Raw genomic sequence first — 15,113 nt, 5'->3', positions numbered from 1 at the left:
GGCTCGCTCGAGCGAACACTTGCTCGCTCGAGCGACCAGACACACGAAACCCTCGCTCGAGCGAAGAAAAGCTCGCTTGAGCCAAGAATGCAATGCTTCAGGTCTGCAACCTAGAAGCACGCTCGAGCGATAGAATGCTCGCTCGAGCGAAGAAACACTGCTCTCAGGTCTATACTAAACGCAATAGCTCGCTCAAGCGAACAAAAGCTGGCTCGATCCACCAGACACAAAATATAACCCTCGCTCGAGCGACCAAGCCCTCGCTCGAGCGACCAACCCAAAAACTGGACAGCAACACTTGGTTTCCAAACCCAACCAACCTGAAACAAACCTGCCCAACACATCCTATAACTCCAAATGAGAAAATAAAGGACGACAACAACAATTATACAATGACAGAATATACGGAACCTAAGTCCGGATACAATAATCAAATGGGAAAAAGACCGGGGTCGCTATAACCTCCCCCCCTTAAAAGAATTTCGCCCCCGAAATTAAGCATAAGTTTTTGAAAACAGGTTGGTTTTTTTTTTTTTTTTTAATATGACAATTCAATTGTAACAACTTGGCCCAATACTGGTCATTTCATCTCTTATCAAGAAGCATCTCATAATGTGTATATAAAACAACATATATTACAATCCGCATCAGTATTATGCATTTTTCCTTTTAATTTCAACAGTTTTCAATATCATACTCAATTTCATGACAGAACTCTAATTCAACAATATATTCACCATATTCAAGTTACTAAACTTCCATTATGAGGCAAGTTCCAAAATATTTCATTAACCAAACATTCTCAATGTTTTACAACTTAAGACATATATAAAGCTCTTAAGTTCAACATTATTACAAAATCTAAATACAAGATTACAAATCGATAAACATGTCCGGGTATTTCTCGCGGACTTCCAACTCACGTTCCCAAGTGGCTTCCTCCACTCCGTGATGCTTCCACAGAACTTTCACCAAAGGGATGGTTTTGCCTCGCAAAACTTGGTCTCGCCTATCCAAGACCCGAACCGGTCTCTCCTCATATGAGACATTCTCGTCAACCACTAAATCGGTCCAATCCAACACATGTGATGGATCCGACTCATACTTCCGAAGCATACTCACATGAAACACGTCATGTACTCCGGACAACTGCGGTGGTAAAGCTAAGCGATAAGCAGCCTCGCCAATCCTCTCAAGGATCTCAAAAGGACCAATGAACCGAGGGGACAAATTCCCGCTCTTCCCAAACCTCATCAATCCCCGTCTGGGTGATATCTTCAGAAAAACATGATCACTCACCTCAAACACCAAAGGTCTCCTCCTACGGTCAGCATAAGATTTCTGACGACTCTGGGCTGTAACAAGCCTCTTACGGATAAGCTCAATTTTCTTCGTCGTTTCCCTGACCAACTCCGGACCCAACAGAGGTGCATCACCCACCTCGGCCCAACAAACAGGAGATCTACACGGTCGGCCATACAAGGCCTCAAACGGTGCCATACCGATACTAGACTGGAAACTGTTGTTGTAGGCAAACTCCACCAACGGCAAGTGCCTCTCCCACGACCCACTAAAGTCTAGAACACAACCCCGAAGCATATCCTCAAGGATCTGAATAGTGCGCTCGGACTGCCCGTCAGTCTGAGGATGATAAGCCGTGCTAAAGGTCAACTTAGTGCCTAAGGCACTCTGCAAACTCTGCCACAACCTGGCAGTAAAACGAGGATCTCTATTTGAGACGATCGTCACTGGGACCCCGTGCAACCTCACTATATCCCGAATATACAAGTCGGCAAGATGATCTACCGAATCTCTCGCGCGCATAGGAATGAAGTGCGCCGACTTAGTCAACCGGTCTACAACCACCCAAATAGCATCACTACCTCGCTGAGTCCTCGGAAGACCTACAACGAAGTCCATAGTGACATGCTCTCACTTCCACTCGGCAATAGGCAAGGGTTGTAACAAACCCGCTGGCCTCTGATGCTCGGCCTTCACTTGTTGACAAGTAAGGCACTTAGACACGAAAGCTGCCACATCTCTCTTCATACCCCGCCACCAAAACTGGCGACCCAAATCCCGATACATCTTAGTGCCTCCCGGATGCACCGCAAAGCGTGAATGATGAAACTCTCGGAGTACCTCCTCTTGGCAAGACTCCGGCACAAACAGACGGTCTCGGTATCTCACACTCAGGTCGGGATACACCGTCAAACCCTTCTCAACTTTCCCACCGGAAATCTTCTCACGGAGGGATTCTACCTCAAGGTCACCCCTCTGAGTCTCTAACACTCGAGTCACAAGTGTAGGCTGTGCAACAACAGAAAACAAGGCCGCAGCCTCAACGGATTCACCTAGAAGTAAATCAAACTCCCCAAGTGCACCCAACATCTCCCATTCCCGGATGGCTATACTAGCGATGTCACCAACAGATTTCCTGCTAAGGGCATCGGCCACTGTAGACACCCCATTTTTGACCGTCCTCAAGACTTGGATGTCACCGCTTGGAATACTCGGTGATTATCCATGTTTGTGTTCGTTTGGAGTTCCCGGAAGTCTCGGCTCGCGTGCCCTGCCTCAGGATCTCCGAACTTGACCGTTTAGTGTCTGGTTTCACACCGAACACTTGTGTTTTGCCTTGGAGGGGCAGGGAATGCCTTGTGAGGCATCCCCACACACCACCGGCATCGGCTAGAGGCCACCGGCTGGTTTTTTTCTGCCATCGGCACTATTTTTTGCCGGTCGGCACATTTTATTGCCGGTCGGCACTTTTTTTTGTCGAAATAACATTTTTGGGCAGCCGACCACTGTTCATCTACTTTATGGAGATATTTTGTGCCAGCTGTGATAGCTGGCACCAACTCCGCCTCCCTCCATACACGTGTATAGAGGGATCTCCCTCTAAACAAGCTTGTTGTATAAGCTTTGCAAGAGGGAGTCTTATAAGAGGAAGGCTCTCCTCTTGGCTCTAGGTTAGAGACTTAGAAGCAAAAACCAGAGCTTAGAGATATAGATACATTCTATCTCTATATTTCCCTCTCTCTCCTCCTTTGTGTGTGTTTCCTTGGCCTAAAGGTGGATTTTACCTTACTTTTGCACCATTACACACACTATTACACCTTGCTCCGAGATTGAGGGCCTTGGGGGGTTGATTCTTGAGTTTTTGGACTGATTTTGATCAAAAGAAGAGGGTTGGACCATTTGTTCTTCAAAGGTTCTTCAAGGGTGAGCATCTTGCTTTATATTCCCCAAACTTGCAATAGTCTTTTACCTATCTTGCTTGTTGATTTAGCTTTTGTGTATAACATAAAAAAGGCTTATATTTTCATGCTTTAGAACTTTCATTAAGGTTGTTTTGTGTTTTGAGTGCAAACTCACCCTTTTAGGCCTTGTTTGGCCCCTTTTGTTGCCTTTTGGTAGGGTTTTATTTACTTCAGTGTTTTGATCTCTTTACCACTGAAAACCAGTGTATTTTTAGTAGTAAAGAAGGTGGTTTGAAGCCTTGCATAGGGGAAGGACACCCCTCTCCCTTCGTTGTCTTGTTTCCTTACATTTTGGCCTAAAAAGGTAGCATGTATGTTTGATCATCTTGAGCCTTATTTCAGAAGTTTTTTGGATGTTTTAGGTCATATGTAACCTCTGTCTTTGGCCGGATTTGTGCCTCCTTGTATGCTTGTAGTACTTGCTTTGTATTGCTCCATTTGGCCTGGAAATGTCCCTTGTGTTTAGACCATGATTTTTGCATGTGTTGGCTTGGTTCCATGAAGATGTTAGCACTATTTTTCCATGCTTAAAGTCTGTTGGTTATCCATTTGGTCATGCTTGACATGTTTGATATGGTTGCTATGCATTTTGGCTTGTGAGCCCTCAAGTATATGAGTCACAAGCATGCCTTAGTTGGTCCACTTTAATGAGTTGAAGTTGTTTGCCATGTTATTTCAGTCCCTAAATCATGCTAGCATGCTTGCATTCGTCGTTCCTTTTGTGCCTTGAGGGTGTACCCTTTTATGCCTACATTTGAGCCTTGGTGCATACACTCCTTTGGAGTCATTTTGGCTGCCATATTAGGAAGGTTTGGAGTCCTATTTTGTCTGCAAAAACTCTGTTTTTTACTTGTCTAAACCATGCCATGATTTGGTCTTGTTGTTGGAAATGAAGTGGCCCTTTTGGTGCCTTAGCTTTGGGTCTATTGGCTTGCATGTTGACATGAGAGTTTGTTCATCATTTTGAGCACTTTTGGTGCTGTTTTGAGGTGAATTAAGGCCTGCACCTTTATCACTTTAAGGCCCTCTTGCATGCTTGTCTCATGTTTGTTACATAATTGTTTCATTAATGTGTAGTCCCATGCTAACTTTATGGCAAATTGGTCCATGTTTGCATCACATTTGCACCTTACATGCTTAGCATTGCATATTTGTCATGATAGTTGCATAACATTTGCCATGTCTTCCATAATTGGTGTCATGTTGCATTTGATCCATGTTTGCATAACATGCATTGCATTACTTGGTTTGGGGTGTCAAACCCAGTGTGAGAATCAAGGAACATTCATACTACAAGTGATGTAATGTGCCTTGATTCCCGGTCACCGAGGCCTTTGACTCCGACTTGATAAGGCTTTGGTTCTCATTTTGTTTGTTGCATGCATCCTTACATTAAGTGGCACATTTGATCCTTTGGGTTATCATGCACCATTGATGGCTCGAGGATCGAAGGTCATACTTCCTTGAGTTCAAAACATGATAGGAAGCATGACCATGCTCACATGTGCCTGAAAACCCCATGCCATGCACTGTCTGTTCTCTGTTTGCTGTCAAAACTGTCTTCTGCAGGAAGTTTCTGCCGACCGGCAATCTTTGAATGGCCGGTAAATCAAAATAATGCCGATGGAAATCCTAGACTGCCGGTGGGAATTCTGCCTGGCCGGTGGTGCTCTGCAACATGCAAGGAACCTGTTCTGGAGTTTTGGCGATTTTCAGAGAGACAGGGCAGTAGGTGGCAGGGGTACGGTACGGGTTTTTCGGGCGAGCCGAGTTCCGAGCATGCATCATCTGCGCATCCCGAGGCAGAGGCTGCGGCCACCTTCTTCTTTCTTTTGCGTCCTTTCTTTTTAATTAATTAGAAATTTTGTAATAATTTTTATTTGCTTATTATTTGGGACTGTAATATTTATTTGTACCCTCCGAGTGAGGGCAATTATGTAATAAGTGTGCGTGAGTGTGTGTATGTCTTCCAACCTCACGTCTTTCTTCCCTTTTATTTGCCTGCTTACGATGGTAGATTAGGGCACGTTTAATTTAGCATACCTTATGCTATGCATGCGTGCATTTATACATTTGTACTGCATGCATTACGCTCGGTACATCACGCTAACCGCATTTGTACTTCAATTTACAAATCGAATATGTGATAATTGATCGCATTACATATGCCATGCTTAGGTTAACCGAGCCTATCTAAATTGCATCCTGTATGTGTTGCATTAGGCAATTTAACATAAACTAGGACACACACGTTTTGCTAACTAGTTTACTGTTTTGGCACGGAGTACGATGTAAGTATTTATGCTTTAGCATCTCGCATGTATGTGAATGTTAACATGACAGTATGCTTGCCATGCGGCTAGTTGCTTACGTGATATTACTGCTTGAATGCCTGTGGATGGAGGTCGAATTGCTTAAATTGGGATAACACATTAAAACTGTGAATTTTAAAGCCCACTAGATAGTGGCAAAACTATCTTTTCTAAAAGCCCACTTGAAGGTGGCAAAACCTGCATTTTAGCCTACTTGCGAGTAGCAAACCATTTTCAAAACAAACATGAAATTTTTTTGTTCCAATTTAGGCGATTTGGTATATACTTGTTTGCTGCGCGCATAATTTAGTAATTCTAGGCTAATAACCGGAATAAGAACACGTAAACGTTTTCAAAACAGAATATCACGGTTAGTAGAGGCCGGTCTTTGGACCAGGTGAGAGGGGGTGCTCATAGCTGACCTTCCCCGATCGTACCCAAGTTCCCGAGCCAAGGCAACTTTGGTGATGACGGACACGTGGCCTTTGGCACCGAGTCAGGGTTTCCTAAATTCCCCCTTAATAAAATATTTAGGTGGCGACTCTGTATCTGGCAAAGCAGTCCATGTTTGGCACTTCTTTCAAAATCTGTTTTCTCAAAACGATTTGCCAGATTTGGACTCTTTGGTTCAGATTAAGAACCGATACACAAATCGAGTCCGAACTGTAGCGAGGTCCCCTTCGCGGACATTGGCCTTCCCCGGATGATAATGCAACTCGAAGTCATAATCCTCAATAAACTCCATCCACCTCCTCTGCCTCAAGTTCAAGTCTTTCTGTGTAAACAAATATTTCAGACTCTTATGATCCGAGAATACCTCGAACCTCTCACCATAAAGATAATGCCTCCAAATCTTCAAGGCAAATATCACAGCTGCTAACTCTAAATCATGCGTAGGGTAATTCTTCTCGTGAATTTTCAACTGACGTGAGCCATAGGCAACCACTTTCCCTTCTTGCATCAACACACAACCCAGACCCTCTCGTGAGGCGTCACAATAGACTGCATAACCTAACCCTCTCTCCGGAATAATCAAGACTGGAGCGATGGTCAGTCTAACTTTTAACTCCTGGAATGACTTTTCACAAGTCTCACTCCATACAAACTTGACTCCCTTCCGAGTCAATCTAGTCAAAGGTGAGGCTAACCTGGAGAAATCCTTTACAAACCGGCGATAATACTCAGCTAACCCCAGAAAACTGCGGATCTCAAACACACTCTTAGGCTGTGCCCAATCTTGCACTGCCTCAGTCTTGGATGTATCAATAGACACTCCTTTCCCAGTAACTACATGACCTAAGAACTTGACCTCTTCTAACCAGAACTCACACTTTCCAAACTTAGCATAAAGCTTATGAGCTCTAAGTAACTCAAGCACCACTCTCAAGTGTTCCTTGTGCTTTTCCTCAGAAGGTGAATAGATAAGGATGTCGTCCACGAAGACGACTACAAAACGATCTAAAAATTCCCGGAATATCCGGTTCATCAAATCCATAAAAACTGCCGGTGCATTGGTGAGCCCAAATGACATCACCAAAAACTCATAGTGGCCATACCGCGTACGGAATTCCGTCTTCGGAATATCCTCCTCCCTAACTCTCAACTGATGATAACCCGATCTCAAGTCTATCTTCGAGAAACAACGGGAACCCTTCAACTGATCGAACAGATCATCTATACGAGGCATAGGGTACTTATTCTTAACCGTAGCCCGATTCAATTTCCGGTAATCTATACAAAGTCTCAAAGCACCACCTTTCTTTTTAACAAAGAGAGCCGGTGCTCCCCATGGCGAAACACTAGGACGTATATAACCTTTATCTAGCAACTCCTTGTAACAAGCCCGCGGGGGACCTCGCTACAGCTCGGACTCGACTTTGTAGTCACGGTTCTAAATCTGAACCAAAGAGTCCAAATCCGGCAAATCGTTTTGAGAAAAACAGATTTTTGAAAGAAGTGCCAAACATGGACTGCTTTGCCAGATACAGAGTCGCCACCTAAATATTTTATTTTGGGAAATTTAGGAAACCCTGACTCGGTGCCAAAAGGCCACGTGTCCGTCATCACCAAAGTTGCCTCGGCTCGGGAACTTGGGTACGATTGGGGAAGGTCACTTCGTGAGCACCCCCGCTCGCCCGGTCATAGACCGGCCTCTACTAACCATGATATCAATTTTTGAAAAACTTTGTGTGTCCTTAATCCGGTTATTAGCCTAGGTTACTACGTGATGCGCACAGCATACAAATATAGACCGGGTCGCCTGAATTGGAACGAAACATTTCATGTTTGTTTTTGAAAGAGGGTTTGCTACTCGCAGGTAGGCTTGAAACATTTGATGATTTATTCCAATTTAAGTAACCCAACCTTCACCCACAGGCATTCAGGCAGTTATATCATATAAGCAATTAGCCTCATGGTGAGCATGCTATTCATGGCAGTCACTCACACGCATGCAAGGATGCTAAAGCATAAAACTTACCGAGTACTCCAAGCCAAAATAGAAACTCATTAGAAATCATGCATGAATCCTAAATATACAGAAATGCCTAATGCAACACATGCAAAATGCAACTATAGCAGGCTCGGTGCATGTATTCAGGCAGTTATACAACTATCATGTATTCAACTTGGAATTGAAAAATACAATGCAGTTAGTATGATGCGCCGAGCCTGGTGCATGCAATACAGGTGAATGATGCAAACATGTTGTCATATTGTATGCTAATTTAAACATGCCCTAATCTAACCATCAAAAGCGGATAAATAAAAGGGAGAAAGACGTGGGGTTGGAAGACATACAACACACACACGCACACTTATTACAGTTGTGCCCTCACGCAGAGGGTCCGAATAAATAATACAGTCCCAAATAAAAGAATATTACAGTCCGAATATTATAGTCCAAATAATATACAAATTCCTACTTAATCAAATTAACTAAGAAAATAAATAAAACTGGCATGCAAGCCAGGGACTGCCTTGCTTCTGATGGATGATGTATGTTAGGCTGCTTTGCGCGGAAATCCACCGGGATGCCCCGATTAGCCTCTGTTTTACAATTATTCTTGAAAAGCGTGCCAAGTCCCGAAAAGTTGCTGATTCCTGATTTTGCTGCAACAGAGAGCAGGAAAGGGGCATAGCAGTGTATTTTCACAAATATATGCATGCCTCGATCCTCGTGCCACCAATCACGCATACCGAGGCATGATGGCCGAGGAGTCGAATTGCACAATTTAATGTAGGATGAATGCACATGAAAACACAACAAAACCTAACTCCATCATGGATGATCCGGAGTGTCGGTGACTGGGAAATTGAGACACATTCCGTCACCCAGAGTACGAAATGCACCTCGTTTCCCGTGCCCGGGCTAACTCCTATCCCGAACACGATGCAATATGCATGACATGCAACTAAGATGCAATCCTAACATACACCATGCTATGAAAGTGAGATGCCTCAAAATGCGTGCACACGGGCACGCAAACCGAGAAAATGACAGAATGCAATCTAAGATACAACCTAATATGCACTATGCTGTGAAAATGAGATGCCTCGAAATGCGTGCACACGGGCACGCAAACTGAGAAAATGACAGAATACAATCTAAGATACAACCTAGTATGCACTATGCTGTGAAAATGAGATGCCTCGAAATGCGTGAACACGGGTACGCAAACCGAGGCGATGGTATATGCAATGCAAGTGACTAAAATGGCATGGAAAATGTAACATGGACTTATACTAACATGAGAGAGCTTCAGCCACACTCACATAAGAGGCCGGTAGATAAAAATGAAGTGCCTCGAAGTGCGTGCACACGGGCACGCAAACCGAGGCAATGGCATATGTAATGCAATATGGCAAAAATGGCATATAGAATGCAACATGGACTTATACTAACATGAGAGAGCCTCAGCCACACTCACATAAGAGGCCAGTGGATGAAAATGAGGCGCCTCGAAATGCGTGCACACGGGCACGCAAACCGAGGCAATGGCATACGCAATGCAAATGACATGGAAATATGATATGGGCTTATACCAACATGAGTGAGCCTCAGCCACACTCACATAGGATGCCGATGGATGAAAATGAAGTGCCTCGAAATGCGTGCACACGGGCACGCAAACCGAGGCGATGACAGAATGCGATGCAATGACACAGAAATGGAAAGCAATCATTCTAATAGAATTTCAGCACTAAAATATAGGGTAAAACAGTCCCGAAATGAGGCGAAATGACACCAAATGCATGGAATAGTCCCGAAATGCGAATTTAGGCACCCGAAATGGCCTATAGCTATGCCAAACATGCACGATATGGACATGTGATGCAAAGACAGAAGCTAGGCAGTCCAAAAAAAGGCACTTTCACAGTTATAAACATGGCCAAACAGCAAGCATAGGTAGGGCAAAAATGGCATGCAAGAATAGGGGCCAAGAGAGGGGTAATGAAGCAAGTGATATAAGCAAAATCCAAACTGAAAAATTTCCTTCTACAACATTGAAGAGGGACCAAAAATATGAATGTTTACAGTATATGGAAAACCTCAAATCAATATACAAACATGCTAAAAAAAGGCACAAGATTGAGGCTCAAAAGGTGCTATAACATGAAGTATACAAAATAATCACCAAACAGAAAAAAAATGTTAATGAAACATGAATTATAGACCAAAATAAGACTATTTATAGAACTGTAAAATGGCCAAAAACAAAAGCAAGGGGGGCTGCCAATTTATGCAAAAATGGGGGCCAAATAAGGGATATAACTACAAGTGGCACATGGAGGCATCAAATGGTGAGGGGCCCTTCAACAATGTTGAAGAAGGGCCCAAAATAAGCACATTCACAGATTACATCATGCTCAAAAACAGATTAATCATGGGCCAAAGATAGCATGCAAGATTATGACATATAAGAGGATCAATGAAGCAAGTGCATCATGGAGGGCTCAAACAGGGTTGAGCCCTTAATGAAAAGTGAAAATGAGCTCAAAAGAGGGCCCCTTTCAGTTAGGGCCGGAGCTTGAAACAAAAAGCATATAGGGCTTACAAATGGATCAAGAAAAAGGGTCAAAAGAGGAGAAATGTCACTCACCCTTGAAGACTAAAGCTTTTGTTGCTTCTTGGACCAATTTGCAGCTCCTTTAGCCTTTGAGAAGCTCTCCTTGTTGCTGGAAATGAAGTGGTGATGGTAGAGCTTGGTGGTGATGAAGAACACAAGGTGTAGGACTTAAGGATTTTTAGGAAAATGAGAAGGATGGAGGGAGATATGGATCTTGAGGCTTGAAGAACAAAATTTCTAACCCCTATATGTGATGCCACCAGCTGGTTATAAGGATAAAAAAGGGGGTGTAAAGGTGGGGGAAAAGGAGGCCAACTTTCCCCCACAAAATATCCCCCGGATATTGATATTTTATGGGGGATAAAGCTATACAGCTGTAAAGTGAACAGTGTGGGGATTACGGCCGGCCAGTTACTTTGGTTGCAGGTGGCCGGCCGGCCACACCCCCTAGCCGGCCGGCTAGGGGTCAAAAGGGTCAAACTGATTTAGTGGCCGGCCACCACATGATGGTGTCCTCCAATGTGTGTACATCACAAGTATGTGGTTGAAAGTTCAAGAATGTGGCCCCAAGGTGTTCAACATTAGCCCGGAAGGAGGGGTTCAAAAGGGTCAGGTGGAATTACTGGCCGGCCACCAACTTTTAGGATCCTCCCAAGTGTGTACATCACAAATATGTGGTTTGGAGTTCAAGAAAGTGGGTCCAAGGTGTTCAACATTAGCCCGGAAGGAGGGGTTCAAAAGGGTCAAATGCAATTACTGGCCGGCCACCAACTTTTAGGGTCCTCCCAAGTGTGTACATCACAAATATGTGGTTTAAAGTTCAAGAATGTGGCCCCAAGGTGTTCAACATTAGCCCGGAAGTGTGAAAAACGGGAGCCGGAGGGCGTCAAAGGATGTATAACTGGTTGCTGCAACAATTACTGGCCTCCCACCATTCGGTGACCTCCCCGGTGATAAAACAGAGGTACCTGCCAAAAATGAACGAAAACCGTTGCAAAACGAATGTTCAGGGGCCAAAACACGCAGTTTGGGGCCCCGAAAACTGCCCGTTAAACACCGAAAATGGTATTCGACCTCGAAGTGGGATTCTCGGACCCCAGTGTCCCTCAAAAGGGAGTAAAAAGGAAGTATGCCAAAAATCAGAACAAATGGAGATGGTTAGGTGGTCCCGAACCGAGGCACACGGCCAACGATTCCGAAAAACCGGAAACCGGACTCCGAAATGGGCAAAATGGCCTACGACCACGAAATGTAGCCTACGGACATTGAGAGATGGTCTACGGGACCTCTCCCTTCCCTCAGGAAAAGAAACCGAGAAAACCGAGCCTGGTTCGCAAACCGAGGCAAAGCACAAAAAAGGGTTCGGAAGTCCGGAGGCAGGGCTCACGGCCGCGACTCTGAAACTTCTGAACGAGCACAATATACAACATCACCAAGCGCTCAATCAGTGAAGTCTGAGTCTTAAGGTCGGTCAAAAATGGGGTGTCTACACTCCTGGAGTTGGATCTTCAACTCAACTAACTCAGCTGGAGAAAAATGATAAGGTGCCATAGAAATCGGCGCCGTGCCGGGCACTAAGTCAATAGAGAACTCAATCTCTCTGTGAGGTGGCAAACCAACAAGGTCATCGGGAAAGACGTCCGAGTACTCACAAACCACCCGTGGCAACACAATCTGGGTCTCATCACACTCACTACTCAAAAAGCTAGCAAGTAGACCACTAAGCTCACTCCGCCCTCGCGAATCATACCCCGGTGGCAAAACACTACCAACCCGATCCCCCAGAAAATGAAGACACTCCCCGCTCACGGTACAACAAGTGACCCTCTGGCGGTAACAATCAATAACTGCCCGGTATGACGATAACCAGTCCATACCCAAAATAACATCAAAGCCCTTCATGGGCATAACTACAAAAGGAAACGGAAGTCTATGATCGGCGACCTCTATATCACAACCCCTGACACCTTGTTTCAAGATCAATTCACCCCCAAGAGGTGACACTACACAAATAGGAGATGCTAACAGTGCTAACTCCAACTCCAAAATAGATGCAAATGCAGCAGACACAAAGGAATGAGATGCACCTGTATCAATCAAAACACTAGCAACCGAGTTGCAAAACAAGAAGGTACCTCTCACAACTGATGGTGCCGGCACAAGATCCTGCGCGGTAACAGCGTACACGCGCCCAGACGACCTCTGATCAACCTGCTCACCCCTAGGAGCATAAGATTGCTGCACCGACTGGGACGATGAAGCCCCCTGATTGGCCCACGAGGCCTGACCTGACTGAGCTGGTTGCTGACCCTGAATCTGCCTCAAACCAGATGCACCAGGTGTGCCACCCAACTGCGGGCAATACCTCTTCATATGCCCTGGCTGACCACACTGATAACACGAGAGTGGCTGGCCTCTACCCTGACTCTGGCTCTGAGATCGAGGCGAAGATGATGCTGCTCTCTGCACTCCTCCCCTCTGAGGACAAACTGGAGACTTGTGGCCCAGCTGGCCACACTTGAAACAGGTAATGTCTCCCTGACGGCCTTTCCCCAAACTAACGCTCGGCACAGGAAAAGTCGATCTAGAAAAGCTACCCTGAGACTACTGAGGATTAAAACTCTTCTGTCTCTTACCATCACTCTGACCATCCTGACTCCTCTTGGAGCCCTTCTGTCCTTCCTCCTCTTCCTGTATCATGATTTCCATGTGGGCTGCAGCATCAACCATACGCCCATAATCCCGAATCATAGTTCCCCCAACTCGCAGCTTGAGGCCACGCCTCAACTTCTTCTCAAACTCGATACAACAGCGTTCCTCAGACGCCACCAACTCAGGTGCAAACCTGGACAAGCTAGTAAATGCAGCCTCAAACTCGGCCACTGAAGAACTCGACTGCTTAAGCTGGCAGAACTTGTCTCTCAGCTTTTCCCTAACTGCTGGAGATAAGAATCTCTCCTGGAAAGCATTCACAAAAGCCTCCCATGTGCCTCCTATACGACCCTTAGTGAACTTCCACCACTGACCCGCATCCCCCTTCAGCTGGAAAGATGCCAAGGTCACTTTCAACCCCTCGTCTTCGATGCCAAGCATCTCAAACGTCTTCGTTGTCTGTTCGAGCCATTCATCTGCCTTAAGCGGCTTTTCAGGATCGCCCACAAATTCATCCGGGTTAGACCGGAAGAACTCCCTCTTCAGAAAGGAAGGTCCTGCATCCGTAACAACAACCCGAGCTTGATTCTCAGCTCTGAGAATGCCTACTGACTCCCTGAATGCCCCTGCTATTTCTCGGGCTAAAGCGCCCATAGCCTGCTGGCCTACTGGCTCGGCCACATTGGCCTGGCCAATTCCCTCCTGAACTGCCGGAATCTCCTCTGGCACAGGCACCTCCTGCCTACCCGGCCTACCACGCCTACCGCGTCCTCGTCCTCGTCCTGACATCCTAATAAAGGAAACAAAGACGTTAGCACATTAATAAATGTGCCGAAGCTAAACACTCGCGTCCTAATGTATTGAACAACAATAATTCATTCCACGTAAGCACATAATCACATAAGCACCTACGAATTTCATTCCTGGATGATGATAGTCCCGAAGCGTTACTATAGTTCCGGTTGGAAGCAGCATTGATCAAGTGCCTTTCCAACAAGACTACTAGAAACTCAAGGGTCCAATCAACATCCAAGGAACTACATTCCATACCCACATAGTCACATAAACATGTTATCATGTAAGCATATAACATTACACTAAGTCTCTATCAAACGAGACGAACCCATTGTGATACTAATCACTTCCCACGTACCCAAAGTATTCAAACCCGGTACGCTCTGATACCAAGTTGTCACGCCCTCAAAATAAACCCATTATATGTATATCATTGACATGCATTATTTAAAGAAAACAATTTATTAATTCATTCATCAGAGTATTACTAAATAAAAACATTACATGTAACATCAAATTAAATGCCTTACAGGCTAACATCTTTCCAAGCCAATACTTGGACACAAAAACATGAGTTCTAACTCAAATACAAATAAAGTCCAAGGCTTGAATGTTTATTAAATAAAAACAAATAACTAAAGATAGTCTTCAAAATCCAAATCCTTCCAAGCTAAGACCTTGGAGGTTGAGCCACAGCCCAGTAGAAAAATACTAAACCAAATATAAGCATTGAATAAAGCTATATCATTCAATAGATGGTTAACCAAGATAATCAATTATAACTTAATACAGTCTCATGACACTAACGTCTATGACATGTTTCAATTCTCATTATTATCAATAAGGCTCAGAACCTGGCCAAACTTACAACAGTGAACCATATAACATATTCACATTACTTCCAATATCAACAACACATATGAGACTCAGGCTCATATCAAAACACTTCATACTTCCCGTTTGATACACATTTTAGTGCTGTATCAATAACATGTAAAAAAACACTTCAATATAATAAGCAC

This window comes from Camellia sinensis, chromosome 8, assembly GCF_055761805.1.
Source record: "Camellia sinensis isolate YWXY chromosome 8, ASM5576180v1, whole genome shotgun sequence".
In the NCBI taxonomy this organism is placed as follows: domain Eukaryota; kingdom Viridiplantae; phylum Streptophyta; class Magnoliopsida; order Ericales; family Theaceae; genus Camellia; species Camellia sinensis.
Note: the sequence above shows the minus strand (reverse complement) of the source record.